We start from the raw sequence: 16,687 nt of genomic DNA, 5'->3' as shown, positions 1-16,687 counted from the left end.
CTTCATTCAACTTCTCCAGCCTGAGACAGGGCATCAGTGGTCTCACTCTGTGTATGGGCTTCTTGAAAAACACATCAGCCTAACTAATGCTCTTGAAAAATGCAAAGGAACCCCACTCTTTGGACAGGTTTCAAACCTCCTTTCAGGTTTAGGATGTGCCTTCAATGGACTATTTCCCAGAGAAATATTGAAAGCAGAGGATGGGGTACAGATGTTCCTTGCAGAAGTGCAGCACTTAAGCAACACAAAACCAGCACTGTTAATGACTTTCCTTGCCGCTGTTGTTGAACTATGAAAGAAACATATATAAGGGTTGCCCTAGATGGCAGTTTTTCTGCAAACTGAACTGGCCTGACTACAGTTAGTCATAAAGGTTCCATCTACACTGTTTTTCAGAGGAAAATTGAGTTTCCCCAGGGAAGTCTCTGACTGGGAAAGAGTAATCTTAGTTTTGAAGGCAAAATAGGGTATGATATCTTAATATTCCATTATCCTCCCAACCCACCTGGCCTATTTCTCTCAAAAGATATGTAGGCTTGAGTCAAAAGAGAGACCTATCTCTTTTAAATTGAATAATAAATATTTTCCAAAAGGAATAAAGAAATTCTTTGAAGCTTAATTAATTTGTATTTTCTAAATCCATTTCCTTGCCCTGAACTAAGACAGCTATGAACATGTGCAGGAGTACATTCAAGCAACGTATTAACAACATAATAAAAATATTTACTTGCATTGACTTTGATTCAATTAGAGATTTTTTCTAATTATCCAGCAGAAATTAACTAGCTTGCCTTATTAGACACTAAACAAAATAAATTCAATCATTCATTCAATCAACTTGAATAACTCACAGGGGGAAATCTTGCGATGAACCAAATTCCCTATTCAGCCTGGTGAGGGGTGCAGCCTGCTCAGTGCCTTGCAGGATGAAGCCTTCCGTGTGCTCCCCTTCCTGTGGGTTTGCTCTGTAGCCCCCAGCCCTTGCAGGGATCACAGAGACGTGAAGAGATAATGAAGTCTCTGTCTATACAATTATAATGAATTGCTAAAAATATTAGAGGTGCTGTAAATAAATCATTATATCAGGCTCATTTAGCCTGATTCCTACTCTCAGATGGCTTGTAATAGAGTCCTGTCTCTGAAAGTCAGCCATTCTTTTGCAATTAGATTTATCACTAATCAAGAATGGAAGATATCCTGCCCGCTTTCAATTGCACTTGGAAATATTGTGTTAAGCTCAAGCCTCAAAGCTGAATTGATTCATTTATTCGAATTTTAAAACCACCCATCTGCAAATATTTAAATGCCCTAACTATTAATTAAAATTTACAATGACCATGTAGTGAGGTACAATGTTGCACATTAACCCAGACACCACAGCACTAGAAGAGCTCCTTTCAGCTCCTGTCTCCTGGCAACACACCTTCCAACTTCCTCAAAAGCTCCATTCAGTAAGGAGTTTACAGCAATTGCATCTCTGCAAGATGCAGTTGCCCCTTTTCATAGAGCTTGATGGGATGACCGGTCTTGCAGGGACTGTGCAGACAGACTTGCACCAACAGCTCCTGGGGCAGAGCTCCCTTGTGACAGGACTGCGCACTCCAGGTCACAGGGGACTTGCTCCTGGATCAAGACCTTCTTAAAAGGCATCTCCCTTGTCTGCCTTGCTGCCTTCTTTGCAGCCCCAGACTGTATGGTTGCACTCGATGCCTGGCTCCCCACTGAGTTGTGCTTGCTGCTGACCTGCCCAGTTTTGTCTCCTTTGGGTCTCAAATCACTTGCAAGGGTAGAGAAAGAGGGATGTTGTATCCTGGAAGGTCTCAGGCCACTTCAAATTCAGGAACAAATGCTTATGCAGAGGTGAGTACAATCTCTATTCCCCACTGCCAAGTACACCCACAAAATCCCAGCTTAGTAAATTCATCTTCTGCCAGTGTGTACTTGGCCAGGATACCAAACAACATGCTGTGTGGGTAGATGTAAATAAAATCCCTTTATCATTGCAATCTAGCCATCTCTGGGCAGCCATGGCAACCAAATAACAGCGCTCAGATTTTGTCATCAGTGATACAGCATGAAAGTTTATATAACACAGGATATGTTTACACCAAGTTCCATACAAGGAAGGCAAAAGGTAATATTGTATTTACCTAGAGCTACAGTATAACCATATACACAGAAGAGAAAATATCTAGATATGACCAGATTATATTTGGTAGTTTAATCCCTTTCCTATCTCGTAAATATATTTAGGTGTCAAAATAGTATTTGAAATTGTTCCTCAGTGAAATTCATTTCAATGAGCAGCATTCTGCTAATCTGTATACAATGACCAGCATTCCATGATCTGTACACACAGTCTTCAAAGCTGCTTTGAAAATACTGAAGTGTTTTTCCACCACCATGCCATCCCATGAAATACCGATATCGGATATACTTCAAATGTAAGTCTTGGTCCCTCAGGGGATGACTACAGAGAGGGAGAAACATATGCCTAGGGACAAGGAATTTGTGAGAATAAGAAGTATTATGTGACGTAGAAGTCTACTTTATACAAGGCTGCCACCCAACCCATTTCCATCCAAATATCTTCAGAGGTCTGCTCTTTAGGAAAATACAGCCTTAGCTATTAGCTAGACACTGGTAAGGGGATAATACTAAAAAAAATAATTCTCTTTTCTGTTGCCCAAAATATAATGCATTTCACAGAAAGGAATAACTTAAACAAACATTGCCTCTTTCTAAATATAATAGGCATATATAAAAGTGAATATAAACCAGAAATATTACTGTAATCTCAAGCTGAAATTTTGTCAAGCATAGAATAATGGTTTTGCAATTTAATTTTGCTACTTCATTGCATCATGTTTCTTGGTAGAGTCCAGTTAGTCATAACTATAGCTATTCAGAATATGGAACTAATTAATGTAGTAATTAAGTGGCATCATGCTATAGATTTCAGTGAAGTGTTCACAGTATTCTAATGTTTATATTCACCTGTAGTAGTGTGGTCCAAGAAAACTTCTCTGAGCAAAACCATGTTGGGCCTGGTGTTGCAGGGAGGGAACGCGGCTCTGCCCCTTCTGATATACCAGCCACAGATTAGGAAATATCTTGTTTCTGGTGAGAGAAGGTCTTCCCAGCTAAGTAAAACAGGAGTTCCCAAGGTGCTCAACAATATCCTTTTAATTCTTTCCCCAGCCTCTTGGTCTCAAGTGTAAAGTCTGAGTGTAGCTCCCACATCATAGGATGAGGTGCAAACTGATCATGAGGGAAGATGCTGCTTTGTGAAGAAACTAAAAAAAGTGCACCTGAACCAGAGTAAAAAAGTGAAAAAAACCTCTCAACTTTCCATAGCATGGCCAGGATCTCACACAAATTCTTGCTGCTAATTTCCAGGATAATTCAGTGAACAACTCATGAATAAAATCTCCCCTAAAAGCTCATGGCAAATGCAAATCTATCGGATCCACAAGACCTTACTCCCTGCTGTGTAATAGTCAGTTACACCTCTCTGACATCACTATTTCAGCAATAAACCAGATACATCATATTTGTATGAAAACCAATAACATACATTGGAACTAAGGAATTTAACAGAACAATGTTTCAACAAAACAACTGTTTCAATTCAGCAGAAGCAGCAGGAAATAATTCAGTTTTATTTTAGAAAACTCTTTCTATTAAAAACATTTTTTAAACTCATAACAATTTGAGTAAATGTAAAGGGAACTCTTTAGTCAGAACTCAGAAAATGAGAAAATGGATGATTAAAGTTATAGAACCTATAAACTTGGCTTCCTTGAAGTTACCAAAGCAAGCAGGGAGTCTGATGATAAAAGGGATAATTTAGAAGACTAAGAAAATGTGGTAGAATAAAAAGCAGGGACAAAAGCTACATTAAAGCAGTTATCACTCAATTTGCTGAGGTGCAACACATTAATATATCACAAACTTTACCTGCAGATTTTTGAATTTAGCAAAAACAAGAGGAGGTAATTCTGAAACATTCAGATCAAATTGATACATCAGAGACTTGGATATTTGATCTGGGCATTACTTTAAGACCAGAAATAGTGCTGAGGGGTCCAGGGTGATCTATGGTTTCAACAGTGAGTGTTACATGAAAGGCTACATGCAGACTTTGTGCCAGGCTGGATGCACAGCCTGTCCTACAGCAGTGGTCTCCTACCACGTCTGGCAAATCATGTCTGCACATCATCCATCTTGACCACAGGCTTGAGGCTGCACAGCCACCTCTGTCAGGCTTAGGGCCTGGTGCTGGCCATGTTGTAATGACAGACATGCAGGATAAGCATGCTAAAAGACATTCAGATCTTCAAGTTAGGAGTCACTGTGTCCAACTTGCAACCAGCTGTTGGACTCTGGCTACCTCTGTAGTCAATGGAGCAAGCTACAGACTGGGACTGCCTGTGGCTAACTGTGGGCATAATGGCCAGATTGTGACATCCTTTCTCACATCCACCGAGTTCATACCTCTGCTGGTTGCAAAGGGTCTGGCAGCCTTGTCTGCTACCTCTGTAAGTCATTCATTGTTCTCCTGACAATGAAGGATGAGCCATCACCTCAATCTGGCTTTGGTACAAAGGCAAGTGGTCTGAACATGGTCCATATCTGTGCTGCTAAAAAAGAAAAGGTTCAGGTGCCCAGCTGCTGTACCACAAGCCAAATAGTGTGGACAATATCCACAGTGCCTTGCACAGGGCCCTATAGAACAGCCTTGTTTGGGAGAGAGCTGGCTGAGACAAATCATCTCATGAGTCATTTTGATGATTGAAGATATGATGTTTGACCTTGTTCCCTGATAACACAGACACATAAAATCTAATCAGTTATGCAACACAGCCCACAGACTGATGTAATATTCCCTGTAGGAAAAAGAGGAGGAAAAGTCAGATCTACCTGAGAAGGTCAAAGTCTGCATTCTAACAGCTTACGGTATTTATTAACACCTCTATAAATATTGAGAGATTCCCACTCAGTCAAGATAGTTTCACTAGCACTTACATTAGGAAAGTCATCTCTCAAGCCTTACAGAAAACCATGACCTTGCCTTGCAGACTTCTACTTTTTTGTGCTGATGGACAGATACTTATTAAAATTCCACCTGCTCCCTTTTATAGGAGGCTATGTCTGCTATACTGCAAAAGAGCTAATGAAGGCACTCTTATAACTAATTCTGAGCTAAAGGGGTGAACCAGATGACTCAGAGGCTTTGGTGGCTGCAATTTTGTTAAGCTCATCAATGGCAACATCTGTTTCTTGAGTGTGTGAAGCAGGAAATATATTCTTTCCTTTTTTAGTTATCAGAATTATTTAACAGAGGAGGGGTGAAGTAGAGAGTTGGCTCCATGGTGTCACAGCTACAATATTACTGGCACTTCAATTATTTAATCTGAATATTGTTCATGGCTTTATGCTGGACATCATTGAAGGCCAGGCCACTGTGGGTATATCTGCAGGGAAACTGTAACAGTTCCACCAACACTTCCCATCTGCTGAATCTTCATCCAACATGGAAGTGGTCCATCTCCTAGTCTGAAGAAGAGGAAAATTCTCCTGTAGTAATAACTGTGAATTGGCAGAGAAGTCACATCCCTTTCTCAAACCATATCCACCTCTACCTGCTTTGGAGAATAGGGTACAAGACAGTGAGGATATAGAGGCTGATGCTATTAGACTTGAAAGCAGCATTGCACAGGCTCTCCTTCCGTGACAGTCATGTAGATCTAGCCCCAGTCCAGCCCTGAATGTCTAATACAGGCAGCTCCACCAGTCCTCAAGTAAGAAGCAGACAGAGAACTCCTTTTTTATAAAGAAATTGAAATGTTGATGCAAACACTTCCAGTGCGTCTACTCAAGGAATAGTTCGCCTGTGTGAGAAGGAAATCCCTAATTCTACCACATACTGTAAACAAGCACGTAAACAGGAGTCCTTCCCAGGTATTATGACCACTCTGCCCATAAGCACTTGGACTCTTTCAGATCTTCTCCCTGTATGGATAGCAGTGGTACATCATGCACCGAGGAAAGGTCCTTAGTATGCTCTTGTCTGTTTACACTGAGTGCAGGAACCACACTGAAAGGAGCACTAGAATGTGGTTGAGAGTTAGAAGGGCTTGTCTGGGAGAGCTGAGGATGGAGACGCACACGTAAATCAAAAATAATCATTCCTTTCACTAAAATCCAGTCACAGAGCCTCCTGTGTCAAGGGGGAGACTAGATAAGCTGGTATTAGAAGAATGACCAAGACATGCAGAGCTCTAGCAGATATCCAAAATAATTTTGTGCCTAATTAGGCAGTCCCAGGGTGTCTTTTGTCAGACATACATGGACCAACCCCCAAATTGTGAGGCATGATTTCTATTCTTTGCTCCTTTGAAATTCATCCAGAATCCACACTCTCACCCCAGCACCACAAGAATGTCAGAATCTGTTCTAGGTCGGAGATATTGAGAGTAGAGCTGACAGAATGGGCTCTAAACCTTATTTACCCTTCTCTCATCCACACCAAAGCCGTGCCACACAGTTTAGACACATTCTTCCTGATACTGGCTGTAATGAGAAACAAGAAGTAATGAGGTGATTTATTATCCCCTGTCTCTCCCAAAGACCTCAACATGCTGGCTCTGCCCTGTACTCTTCTGCAGCTGATTTTAGAGGGACAGAACTCTACTCAGTCTTTTGCTGCAACAAAATATCCTGCCTGTTGTCCAAGACAAAGAAATGAGGAGGTGAGGCAAGTCGCCAGGTTCTCAGAACTTTCCCTCATAAAAGCAATATATGTGCTTACTGTTCTTCTAGATTAGAAAAATTGGAAAGGAGAAGAGAGAACAGTAAATTGCACAGTGTGTTTTATGGAATGGAAAATGCAGCATGACTGCTGCAGTGAAGTTCGTTTAGCCCATAAACATGTCATGGCTTGATGGAGAACACCACAGTCACTCAAATGAGTCAAGATTCCCCAAGAGGACTTTCCACTGAGTTCAGCAGGACTTACCAAATTTGATGGAGAGTGAAGAACTGTGGATTGGATTCCGTGGCTAACTATCCCCTGGCTTCAAGCATTCCATCTCTTAACTGCTGTAAGTCTTCTGCACTCCCAGGTGCCCCAAAGTCTTGGAGTAAGAGTCCTGTTGTGCCAAACATTGTACAAATAGAAATGAACAAACAGGCCGTGTCCTGAAGACATCATGAGGCTACCTTCAGGTTTTTACCATGCTTTAAAGAGTAAGCCTGAACAGAATCTAAGGAAGGGATGAGATACTTAATCTAGAATTTAGAACTTGTTCAGGACAAATTCGATTCTTAGATGTTCATGCTGGAATGATTTCTTCACCCTTGATCCTCTTGATTTCTTTGAGGCTCCTGGTGAAATAAAGGTGTAATAGATCCAAACCATGCTGCTGAAAGTCAGCACCAGTGTCCCTGGTGATATTGCTGATACTGCTGAGCACGCAAGCAATTGCAGGATATCCAGGCTGGTCTTGCTGGGTAGGCAACTCTCTAAAAGAGTGTTGTTGGTACAGCCATGGTATAGTGCAAAGTTTAGTTAGTGTTTATTCTGTCTCACACTGTGAGGGTCAACAAAAGCAGGGTGTGCAATTCCGGCTGCCTCCAGCCCACAGCTGCCAGGGTCCAACCTCTTATACCACTCATGGAAAAAAGTCACTATAAGTCAGGGTACTGTGTATCATTTATCAGCCTGATTCAGTGGCTGCTTGAAGTCATGAAAAATGTCTACTCTGTTCACTGGGTTAGCCTGCAGGGTCTGATGATACTGAAAGTCACCCACAGTACCTCACTTAATTGAGGCAAAACTTGCGTCACATCAGCTTATAATCACAAACAGTGCTGACAGGCCCAGTGGCCTTCTTCATTAGAAATAAAAGTTTCATAATGTGAATCTGGGAATCCAAACAGTTTTGATTAAGTTACTGATCCAAACAGTACTGATTAAGTTACAATGAAAAGAAGCAGAGGTAACAAGCTTGAATTTCAAAATAACTCACAGAAAAAAACGGACAGTCCTTCTCTCAATACAGAAGATTATTCTGGGAGACGTTCTAAAAATGAGGCTGGCATTCTGTTCGCCTCATCTACAATGTTTGTCTCATGCTGGTTTGCAGCAAGAAAAAGCAGTATTTAAGTAAAAGCTAGATTAGGATACGTCCATTAATAATGTAGGAAATTAGTTTTTAGTCTCTCAGGGCTGCTTTCTTGCCTCTGAAATTCTCTCAGGCTCAGGTTGGATGAGGGTCTGTGTAACCTGGTTTAGTTGAGGATGTCCCTGCTCATTGCACAGGGGGTCCCTTCCAACCCACACAATTCTATGGCTCTATGGCTGTATGTCATGTGTAGTCTGACACCTGATGCTGTTCCTTGCTCTGCAGGAAGGATATGAAGGAGAAACCACATATTCCCTGGTTATGGCTTCCTTAACCCAGCCATATAGTTCAGCTGTGTTTGGGGTCTACTTTGACAGACTGGCTATAAGACACACCTGAAATGTGTCACAAGGGCTTGGTCGGACAATTCTGAGCCACCACTGAGCAGGCTTGGTCAGAGTGACCAGTCCAGCACGGCGTCAGCACACGTCCTGGCTCAGTCCCAGCAGAGCTGTGGCTGCATTTTGCTGGTGCTGGGCCCAGAGTAATTAGATCTGCCTCTGAAGAAGAATAAGGAGCTTGGGCTGACTGACAGGGGAATGTAATTATATTAGCTCCTCTGGAGCTAATTCAGGGACCACAGCATTAGGCTGTATTGTGTAGCCTAGATATTTCAGAAGTTACTCAATTTGAATTATCTTTGATAAGAACTTCCAAGGGAGAGATTTAGTGCTGAAGTTGTAGGTTCCATCCATCTCTCCCTCCTACTTCTTTCAGCAATGCCTCCTGTGGTGTTTTCCCTTCTAGCCCCAAATCCTATAGTGCAGCCACATGAGCCTTACAACCCCTCCAAGCTCCAGTCTCCATCAGGAGGCATGACTCAGAGCGCATCTGACACAACTTCCCAATCAACCTTGGAAAAGAGCTTACTTCAGCCATTTTCAAGATTGCAGAATGGGGAGGCACACCATTAAAGAAATGAAAATGAATGGTGTCAAGCACAAAAGAATCAGGTTAGGTTAATGATATTGGAAGGTCATTATTAATTTTTGCTGTCTTTTCAGAGTTCCTTTTTTTTCTAAAGCAGCTTAGATACATTACTATGATAAGCGCAGCATAAAAGTTCAGTCAGACAGCCAGACACTGTACCTTCACCTTATTATGTGTGACTGAGACTGCAAACAGCTCAGATCAATCTCAGAGATATTAAATTAGAGCTGAATCTCACTCTATCTCCCATACAAAATAAGCTGAGCTAAATCTGAGATAATGCCCATATCAAGAGACATTGCAAACCATATTCTATTGGGTGAAGATTTATTTTTAGTTTTTCCACAGAATATTTCTGGTTGTATGAACAATGGGAAAGAAGAGAAATTCTCAGCATTAGAAATGCATTGAATCTGTACATGCATTATGTAGCAGCTAGGGCTTCTTTCTTTAAGACAGGACCAAATAATGATTCTTGCATAATGTAACTATATGACAACTGAAAAGGAGCCCTGGGTTGAAATGGGAAGCAGACAATATTACAGAATCACAATAACAAGGTCATTTGAAAATGAGAACAAATAAGTAAGCAACTAAAGGAAAGAAAATTAGATATAATGAAAAGAAAGGAAACATTCATTATGGGGTGGGTGCAGAGCAAGGAATAAGTTAGATTCCTAAACTAAATTGTCACATACAAGCAATTTCCTCTCTCTGCAGGGTTGAAAAGGCTTCTCCCATTTCCCATGCTGTTACTGCAGTTCTTAGGGGCATAAAAGGACCTTGCATCATAAGCACTGAGCTGAGCATCGTTGCCATTGTCATGACAATGAAACTGGTTTAGGAGATCTCAAATGGTTTAGTGATCATGTTCTGACTACCCCTGCAATGACAAATAGAGCAGAAACAGGTTATAGGCTAACCTGCTGTCCTAGGACCACAAAAACTGTCTATTGCTAAAATCTCTTTGGCATATTTTTGTCTTTTTGTTCTACTATTTTCCCAGATATTTTCTGGACCCTCATGGGGTGAGGGACAGCTGGAATGTGTGCATGCCTTTGTGACAAGCGGGGGGAAAGGTTTGCCATGTGGAGATGAATTGTGCTGCCCATTTGGCCTCAGGACCAGAGTGTGTTCCTCAGCCTGTTTTATTTGGTAGAGCAAAATGAAGCCTTTGAGAATCATAGAGGTCAAGCAAAGTATCAGAAGACAGGAAAAAAAGGCAATTGTAGTTATTCTTCTTAAACAGGGAAAAGATCCATCAACGCCAGTTCCTGTAAAAAATCCAGAACAAATAAATGACTGCACTATGTATAAGGACCTGAAGGGTAACAAGAAGATAATAGTTCCACTGGGATTCATCACAACCAGACTGCACCATACCAATTTAGCTTCTGTCTATACCAACATCTTACAGTTGAAGCAGTTAATTCAACATATTTTTATCTGAACACTGTCTCATATAACTTTCTCATTAAAAATCTACATGACTGTCCATCCTACACTTGACTATCCATTAGCAGAAAATACTCAATAACTGCATTCTTGAGGAGCATCTTCTGGTTTGGTTTCATCCCAAAGGAAAGCAGGTCATGCACCTCAAGACTGTAATAGAAAATAAAACATGTTATGTGGGGATAGTCAACCACTTCAAAAGTATTCCTGTAGCAAGCAAAATACTACTGTACATGTATACTGCTGGGCATCATAAACTGAAACATAGTTTCCATTAAAAAATGGGAGCCATCAGATCAGGTTTTACATGCAGAGGAACAGCTTCCAAGGCATACTGTTTTGTTCCACTTTTTGTAAGAACTCAGCTGAAGCTGTCTGTTCAGTTCTGGGTATCAAAAAGAGAAACCAGAGACAGTCTAGAGGAAAGTGTTATTGAAAGTATGGCCTTATGGGAAAGATTAAAGGACTTGAGATTGTTTAACTTAAAAACTGACTGAGGACATGACACCAGACCACAGACATTTTTAAAGAGCATAAAATAATCTTTTTCTTCTTCCCATAATGGATAGCACAAACAAGAATAACAGGAAAATCTCCTAAATCTATGCATAGGGAGGCACTTGCACAGATTGCCTGTGGAGATATGGCAGTCTCTATCAAGGAGGACCAGAAGGAATTAGACAAGGAGGAGGGATAAATGACCCTTCCTTAGGCTACATGGACAGACTAAGCCAGCTTCTAAATATCCTTCCCAATCAATTTTTTCTATGAGTCTGTGCTCACTCCTCCTGACTTAGTGGAATGTTATTTTTCCCAAATGTCCTTGTTTCAAGCAGTGAAGGGCAGAATGGTTTTTTGTCACAGAACAGCTTAGGATGTTTTCCCAGGTTACAGTCTGAAGCTGTTAAGGTAAAATCGTCCCTAGGAATCCATCTTGCACATCTGACTTCTGTGGAGGTCCCACCCTCTTGCAACTGCTATGGGATGGAAGAGATGTTTTCCTTCTCTTCAGGTCATGATGTCAAATAAATGTGGTTGTGCTCAGCTAGGAGAGATCATGGAAGTGCAGACCACATGCAAAAACAGAATTTTGGGTGCCTTGGAAAATGTGTTGCATGTTTATTTGGGCCTTTTGAGGATGTGTTGAGAAGATTGTGGTGAAGACTGGAATTTCCATATGCTGTTCTCAAGCTGCTGTGCTTCTGTCAAGTGCCTTCAATAGAAGAACATAAGGACAGGAGAGAGTAAAAAAAGTGGAGGTAACTGTAATCACCAGTTACAGTGGCATATCCTCAGGGCAAATAAAACAAGCACATGCCCCCTGACTGCAGTCCTTGTGTAGAACAGGATACTATCTGGATTAATCTGGTACTGAATATCATAACCTTTATGTACAAATCCAGTGTACCTGCATACTCCAAGGGGGAATTGTGGGTTACTGTGGATCTCCATGGTCCCACCTTCCTCTCTAGTATGGTACAATTGGCAATAAAAGGATGCCTTTTCTGAAGCCTGCTGCAGGAGGACATGGGTTTGAGCAGATGCTTAGAAGCGCAGAGGACTTTGCCCCTTGCAGAAGGAATGCCAGACTTCACACACATCAGAGAGTAGTTGCTCTTCAGGAAAAGCATGACATTTAGCACTAAGTCAAGAGAAACACAACGGCCTAAGCAGTGCTGTATTACTCTGTTGATGACTAGATGTGCAGTGACATTTCAAAAATGAGCACTGGCTTTTTTGTGCTCTACAAACTCCAAACCTGATTCTTTAAAGCCTCCATGCATGGAATTCACACTGACTTGTGTATATGGAGGACTAACAAGGTCAAGCCCTGAATATTAAATAATCACTTGTCATTCCTGATGTTGCTGCTTAGAGCTGCTGTAATATTTTGTTTAGGCAGAAACTATTCAAAACTCTTTCATACTCTGGGTTTTACTGAACAGAGAAGACTAATATTTATAAAGCAATTCTTCCAGAAAGGAAGCCCTCATTCTTTTTCACTCCTCCAGAAATCCCCCAAATCTGAAACAAACATAACACTGGCAAAATCTACCAACAAAGTAGTCACTGAAACAAATAGTCAGTGTTAAAAACAATATGAGGCCATTCCAAAACAATTTCTTTTTAGGCAGTCTAGACAGTGTGGTGGCAATAACATGGAGAATTTAGCTTTCTCAAGCTAAAATGTTCATTTTTTTTTAGCAGCCAAAAAGCTCTATAGGCAAGGAGAACATACAGACAAGTTTTATATTGTCAGTGCTGTTAATTTTTTATACACAGTGAAATAAATTGTGAAGCTGCAGGTGTTAGTGGAGCCTGAATACAAAGAACTGGAGAGATGGAGAAACTGTGACTCCTGGCCTCCAGGACTCTCCAGTTTAACTCTGTGATCCATACGTTGAAACCCAAATGAAATTAACTTCTGCTGAAGGCAAAGATTTGGCTTGCCCCTAGAGGATAAACTCCAGCAACTGTAATGGTCTGAGCAGTTTATTTGCTCCCCAGGGAAAATACATTGAGAGCCTGTAGCTGTGGCATGACTCATCTACTCACAATGTATGAGGGGCTGGAAATTCCTCCATTCCATGAAAATAGGACACGTCCCCTAAGTATCTGGAAAACAGTGGTTTTCCATCAGGCAAAGTTTTGGTTCTGTAAACCAGAATGAACAAAAATAGAAATGCAGGGACAAGAATGAATGCTGATTTCTAGATAACACACAGAAGCAGTACATCTTTATGTAGTGGTTGATTTACCTATTAAACTGTTTTGTTTTTTTTTTTGTTGTTGTTGTTGTTTGGTTGGTTTTTTTTTGTTTTTGTTTTTGTTTTTTTTTTTTTGTTTTTGTTTTTGTTTTTTAACTAGAGTTTCACAAATGTGTACAGTCCGTAGGGTAAATTCTTATTATTTGGAAACTTCATCACTAAAAGAGGAATAGTCAATCAGTAGAAACACTACAGGACCAGACATCATTACACGAATGACAGATGGCCTGAGCAACCTTGCAAACTTTATGAAAGTTGCTTTCCATTTGAATGAAAATAAAGAGAAAATGCAATGAAATGAGGTTGCTCTTTCACAATCCATGGGTTGTATCCAGCTCTTGCTGAAGTTGGTGATGGTTTTGTTCCATGTATAGCAGCCACCTGCTGTAAATGGTTAGCTGAATTTCAATTTTAGCTATATTTTAGGGAAGAATCTGGGAAGAATGTGGCTCAAAGCTTTCTTTAGAGCAAGGCATTCAGTGTAACTTCCCAGCCCTACAAAAAAGACAGCTAATTCATATTTCTGGAGTTTTATTTCCTTCAGGGTGATAATACATCTGCTACTACATGCTTGTTCAGCACATTGTTACCCTGGTTTGGCTGGTGTCCCTGGGCAGTGCCCTCTGACAGATGGCATTAGTAATATTAATGATGAGAAAGAAAGACCACTATTGGCATTCGCTTCCTGCTCTGTGGAGAGCCTGAAGTGTACAAAGGGCTGGAAGGGGATAGAGGGTACTGGTACTCTCTTTCCTCTGGGTCAGGATTAAGGCTGCTGAGGAGGATAAAACCTGCCATGTGCTGTGCATGGCCCGTAAGGCCAGAGAGTTTTAGGTCGTGTCCATTACAAGCGCCACATTTATTTGTGGTGTAGCAACAGTAGCAGCAGTAGTTGTAACAGAAGCAGCCATAGTTGCAGTAGTATTTATAATAACAAATTGTTATAACAAATTAACTGACTGCCCCTTTTCAAGGGAGTTGTTATCATTTGGGTATAGAAAAAGGAGATCTGTGGGGAGTATGGGGTCTTCTAGCTCTATCACACTAATTGCCCCTATTACTGTTATTATTAATCTGTTTGGTTATTCCATTAATCTGTTTGGCTACAGGTAGAGTTAATGTTTAAGGCAGTTTTTCTGTTGTATAGTTCCCCTGGCTGGGACTCCTCCAATTTCTGGAGCATTACCTCAAAGTAGTTTTTGCAGCAGCTTTGAGAATACCTTCAGTGAGGTATGCATAATATGCTATTTACTGAGAAATTCCTAAAGAAAAAAATTGCCCTTTAAAATAACCTTTACTAGACCTAGGTAAATAGATTTAGAAACATTAGAGTCAGAGCATTTTTATCCACATCAAAAGATTACTTTTTTTTTTTTTTTTTAACAACCAACAGCTGTGCTTCATGGATAAGCCCCAGCAGAAGAAAATGTCCATAGCTGTTGCAACTATTTTAAAAGGCTATTGCCAATACCTAGCTTTGCCGCTTTCTTCTCAGTGCTTTGGAACTTCAAAATAAAATTATTTCTTTTGTAAATATCCTCTGAACTGCAAAACAAACCCTTCAGGATTTCCTCCCTGATTTTCTGTACAGAGGCAAGGTGAGCAAATATGGGGCTCTCTAAACCAGAAACTTTTTCATTTGTATGAATGTGGAGTGTCCTCTTATTCAAAACTCAAAGACTTTGGTGGTGTGAGTTCCTTTGCTAAACACCCTTGCTTTCCTGGAAGGCAGTAGGGAATTTCACATAGGTTTTGCTGAGGAAGGAGAATGATTGCACTGTAGACATTTAAGCTTTTTATTTATTGTGGAAGATCATAGCGATCACATTTAGTCATTGATTTTCATTTCATTCCTGATGTCAGTTTCCAAGAACATTCTGACAAGGAGGCCAGCAAGAACAAGCCATTATTTTGTTCTCAAGGAAGCTGAACACATTAGAAACACTGGCACCATCATCAGCATTGATTGCACTGACTGGGAGCGCTGGGGTGAGATAAATCCATACCACAGCTGATAAAGGACACCATTCACCTTGAGAAAAGTAATTTTAACTCTTCTGCAGGGCTGTTTGCAGCTTTGTTGCCCTGCAGTTGCATACCATGCCATGGGAATGGTACTGCAAACTGTTCAGTGGACCTTATGTGGTCCATGCACCCCTGCTTTGCTCCAAACCCTGTTGTCTCCCATTGAAGAGAGCTGCCACTCAGGCCCTGCCTTTGCTCCTCAGAAAAGAGGAGCTTCACCCATCCTGTTTCATTGTGACACAGCTGACCATTTGATCAAACTTCATGTTAAAAAAACCTCTGAAAGTATAACTTGAGGCTATCATAGAGGCATGGTAGATGCAGGGAAAGTCCAAGGGACATGAAACCATAAAAGCTGGTTGTGCTTTAGCAACATGCTATGCTGGAAATGGTGTTGACTGAACTATTGATGGTACATTGTGCTTATTTGCGGTTGACTGCCTCATCAGTTTTCATTTGGGAACTGAAATGGAATTTGGGGGTGGATATGGTATTAATTAGGAAGGAAACTGGCTGCAATATGCTTGGAGATAAAAAATCATTTCTGGTGGGAATCTGGTTTTGTATCCAGTCCAAGTTGTTAAAGATGCATTTTACTGCAAAAGATATTTTTATGCAGTACTGTTAGCTCTCACTGGAGTACAAGTGAATTAAACATGAAGATGATTGGATTAATGAGAAAAAAAATTTGATAAAAGACTTTCTGGCTACAATAGATTCTTAAGAATTAAGCTTCTATTGTTAATGCCTGCTAATTACCCCATGGATAGCTCCCACATCTATGTAAGTAGTTAGTCAGTTCTCATCATTGTGGCACTTTGCATTATTCGTTTGGCCATTCTGAAAGGAGCATGAGATCATTACAAAACATTCATAAAGCCATGGATAGCTACAACATCTGTCCTATAGCTCATAATTGCTATTGAAGTACATCTTACACACCAGCACTATATAATGGTGTGCAGTTTTTAAAAGTTAGGCAAGAGTTTGATGGTAAATTCTCATTAAGGTTGTGTGGCATTGATCAGCCTCAGACACCAAAACAGAGCTTCTTCAAGCTTTCTGGGTGCTTCTTTTCCTTCCCAATTGCAGAGTCAGCTTCCTGCAACTGAACTGGCCCTGCATGGGGTTCCTTGCTCTACTGGGCTCTGAGTGTAAATCAGGGCAATGCAACTATAGAAGCAAGACCAGAAAAGAGAAATAAAAAAATTTGAAGGATGCCTGCTGACTACAGTCTGACGTAAATCGATGGAAAACATCACAGGAAAGGAATCAGGGGAAGCGAGTTGAATGCTGTTTGGGAGAGGAAAAGACAGGTTA

Source organism: Pyrgilauda ruficollis, unplaced genomic scaffold (assembly GCF_017590135.1).
Source record: "Pyrgilauda ruficollis isolate IOZ18807 unplaced genomic scaffold, ASM1759013v1 scaffold20, whole genome shotgun sequence".
Taxonomy (NCBI): domain Eukaryota; kingdom Metazoa; phylum Chordata; class Aves; order Passeriformes; family Passeridae; genus Pyrgilauda; species Pyrgilauda ruficollis.
The sequence above is the reverse complement of the archived record's forward strand: the minus strand, read 5'-3'. Positions refer to the sequence as shown.